We start from the raw sequence: 4,470 nt of genomic DNA, 5'->3' as shown, positions 1-4,470 counted from the left end.
TTACGCTGTTCAGCTTCCTGAAGTCTAAGCAGAACCGCAGGGTACCATCTTTCTTCGGCACCAGCACTATGGGACTGCTCCATTCACTTGATGATGGCTCAATAACACCCAGTTGTTTCATGGTTTGTAATTCCTCTTTCATAACAGATAGTAATTTCTCTGGGACACGATACACCGACTGACGGACAGGTTTAGGGTCCGTGAGGATGATAGAATGTTCGACCAAGCCTGTTCTACCAGGGGTATCCATGAACAGATGTTCCGGTATACATTCCCATAGTTGATGTCTTTGCTCTTCACTCAGGTGCTGCAAATTCAATTTGCTGTCACTGCGACAGGTCGGTAAATATTGTTCTTCTACTTCCTCTTCACCCTCTATGGCTCTCACCAGCATAGCAATATCATTGCTCTCCTCTGCTTGGCCTGGAGTTCGATGCGTATGCCATTTTTTCAGCATGTTCACATGAAATGTTTGCAGAGGCTGGTTTCTTGAGGGGATTTCGATCTGATAGGTCACCGGACCTACCTTCTTCTTTATCTGGTATGGGCCTTGCCACTTCGCTAACAGCTTATTGTCGGAGGTTGGAAGCAACAACAGGACTTCATCCCCTGGTTCGAAGCTTCGAGATCTAGCCGTCTTGTCGTACCAGTGTTTCTGCTGTACTTGGGATCTTAACAGGTTTTCTCGTGCCAAGGCAGTACTCTGTTGAAGTCTCTCCCTCATTTTCATCACGTAAGTGAGGATGTTCGTTCTCTTTGGATTGTCTGTCGCCTCCCAGCTCTCTTTCAGGACATCTAGAGGACCTCTTACTTGGTGGGCGTATAGCAATTCAAACGGAGAGAATCCTGTAGAAGCCTGGGGTACTTCACGGTAGGCGAAAAGGAGGTACGGCAGCCATTTATCCCAGTCTTTGCCAGAGTCTGAAACAAACTTTTTCAACATATTCTTTAGAGTCTGATTGAATCTTTCAACAAGACCATCAGTCTGAGGGTGATATGGGGTTGTTCGTACTCTCTTAATGCCCAATAGCTGATAAACTTGTTGCAGTGTGCGACTCATAAAGTTAGTGCCCTGGTCTGTCAGAACCTCTTTTGGTATGCCTACTTGCGAAAATAATTTCAACAAGGCTGAAGCTATCTGCTTCGCAGTAACATCTCTCAAGGGATATGCTTCAGGGTATCTCGTGGCATAATCTGAGATTACTAGAATAAACCGGTTTCCTGCCTGACTTCTCTCAACTGGTCCAACAACATCCACTCCTATTCTCTCAAAAGGTACATCAATCACAGGCAAAGGAATTAGTGGTGCATAAGCAGGAGTCCGACCAATAGTGAGTTGGCACTCAGGGCATTTTTGGCAGTATTCTTTAATGTCTGTGTACATTCTGGGCCAATAAAATCTTTTAGAGATTCTCCAACATGTTTTTGCGAACCCTAAATGACCTGACCATGGAATGGAATGACCTAACTGTAACACCTCACTTCTTTGTGTATTAGGTACAACAAGTCGAAGATCTCCTTCTTTAGTCTGCTTATACAGGAGTTCATGTTTCAACACAAAAGCATCCTCCAGTAATACATCAGAGTCTTTCTTCTTCTTAACCTGATCAAAACATGTGGCTAGGGTTGGGTCTTCCCTCTGCAGCTGGGCTAGACCATTCGGAATCACAATGTCTGACTCACATAACTCAGGTTCAGCAATATCCTCGTTAGCCTGTTCTGAGGTGCCCATCAAGTCTGTTACCCAATCTCTACGCTGTTGCAACCTGTTGTCTTCTGTTGTTCCTGACTCAGTCTCAATATCAGCTGAACAAAAAGGCAAGGTTTGTAAGGGATCGTCTAGGTCTGGGTTGTGTGTTGTCTGCACTGCCTGCTTTGACTGAGCCCTTGTCACTACCCCACACCATTCTGTGTCCTGCAGTAATTCAGCCAACACTGGCATATCTGTGCCAAGGAGGATGGGATAGGGCAGAGTCTTAGCAATTCCAACCTTCATCAGATAAGACTGATTCAAGACTTCAATATACACTTCTGCAGTAGGCAATGGAGTGTTGTCACCATGTACACAACAAACAGTAACTGTTTCTGTGTCATTCCAGTCTTGTCTGGGCACAAATCTGCTCTGCACTAGCGTATATGTACAACCAGTATCTACCAAGGCTAAAACTGGTCTACCATTTAACAAGACAGATCTAATTGGCTGTGAGTTGCATTTCATGGGGGATGACTGAACTGAATGAGGAACATAACAAAGGCTTGCCGTTTTCGGTTTCTTCAGGGGGCAAAGAGGTCTAGTATGGCCTGGCTGTCCACAATGATAACAGACAACATCCTCCTTAACTACACTTTGTGAAGTTACATGCGGAGTAGTGGCTTTACTTTGTGTGAGTCTTAGGATTCTATCTTGAGAGTTTGAACAGCTCCCCAACCCCTCAGACTTACCCCTGGCCGAAGGGAGGATCCCTGCATAGCGGAAGTTTCCTGCTCCTTTACGGGCTGTGATAAATGCCTCTGATAGTCTTGCAGCCTCAGCAGCAGTCGTTGGATCACGCTCCTTGACCCAAGTCCTCACGTCTGGGTACAAGACCCGTAAGAACTGTTCCAGAACAAGGGCCTCCATAATATCCTCTTTATTGCTGCTGGAATAGTGCACCCACTTGCAAAAAAGGTCCTTCAGTCTGATGTAAAGCTCCTGTGGCGACTCGTCGACCGGGGTATTTAAGCTACGGAACCTCAGTCTATAAGTTTCAGCATTGATTTCATACTTTTTCAGTATTGCTGTCTTAACAACATCATAGTCTTGTGTATGTGAACGGTCCATTGCAACAAACGCAGCTCTGGCCTTACCAGTTAGCAACGGTATAAGGTGAATGGCCCAGTCTTCTTTAGGCCACTGGTACACCTCTGCCAGCCTCTCAAATGTCAGCAAATAGTGCTCAATATCATCGGAGTCCTCCAGTCTCGCAAGCCGTGGCTCCCGGTCTATCACCCTTGGTGCTGGTTTGTCGGAAACTGCTCCATGACTGATACGTTCCATGTCAAGTTGCATCTGTGTGACATGGTGACTGAGCACTTTAAAATTTTGTTCTCGTCGTACTGTCTCTCTTTCTTGTCGATCGTCTCGATCCTTTTGATATTCCATAAAGGACTTGAACATCTGCGCCAGAGCAGTAACAGCAGTATCAGCTCCAGCCCCAGAAACCATTGTAGCCTTCACTCCTTCATCTGGATCCTCCTCCACTTCACTCTGTTCCACATCCGGCCTTGTGCTCTCATCAGGCTGATTCCTTGTCTTTGGTGGCATTGCATAAAAACAAGAATGTCCACGTCACCTCAGCGGTACAAAAAACTTCTGACACCAACTGTAACAGAGACAGGGGTGCCACAAAGAGGCCCCAACAGCAGCAGCACCACTGCTCTGTATGTACCGGCAGATGGAGGCGAAAAAAATGAAGTGACGTGATGATGAGGTCAAAAGTTCAGTGTTTAATCCAATAGGTGCAACTGGTATTTACAGTGAAAATACAAAGAAGAGAGAAAAAAAAAACTAATCAAACAAAAATAAATAAAATAAACTGTTTAAAGTTATCTGCACACAAAATTTGGCTATACCAGTAAATCGGCCCAAAAACAGGGCAATAACTCCCCAACACTCACTCTACGAGCCTCCTAATCACACTGAGGCGCCTTCTTAAAAAGGCTAAGCCCCTCCTACTTGGACCAAACCATTTGGTAATTAAAGATAATAAATGACATTTAAAGAAGACAAATCAAGATAGATTTAACAGTAACACAGAGATAAACAGTTTGAATAATATAAAAATATATAAACATTGAAAACAAAACAAGTCAATTAATTATTAATTTTGAACAACGGTTATCAAAGAATCAAACAGAACTCCAATCTCCCCCTCACACATGACCACAATTAACTGTGCCTATTGGCGGGAAAGAGACATTCAAAATGGTGGCAGTTCCTGTGACCGGGTTTCGTCTGTTTGGTAAAGTAAAATGTTCCTATACGTAAGTATGACAATTTATTATTATGTAAGAGGTTAATTGAAATCAATAAACATATAACATGGTTACCGGTCTTGTTTGAGTTCTTTACAATATATAAATCAACAACGAGAAATTAATAACTCGGTAAATGAAAAAAAAGGCATGGTGAAGACAGGTACAACACGAAACAATACACAATCAGTGACACACATATATCTGCGTTAACTGGTGTAAAACTGCGCAAAACAGATAGTGTGTGTTAAGATGTTAGTGTGAAAGTGTCTGTATGTATGCATTTTATCAGTTCAGTGTCATACTAAGAGTCTTTTCCAAAATAAGAGTCTCTAGTCACATATCCTCACTGTGACAATATGTTTATAACATTAAAATGAAAGGACTGTATATATACAGGACTGGTTACATATAAATATATGTTTATTTAAATGTCTATTTAAATATAAATGTTAT

The sequence above is a fragment of the Leuciscus leuciscus genome (genome assembly GCF_965113295.1).
Source record: "Leuciscus leuciscus genome assembly, chromosome: 24".
In the NCBI taxonomy this organism is placed as follows: domain Eukaryota; kingdom Metazoa; phylum Chordata; class Actinopteri; order Cypriniformes; family Leuciscidae; genus Leuciscus; species Leuciscus leuciscus.
Note: the sequence above shows the minus strand (reverse complement) of the source record.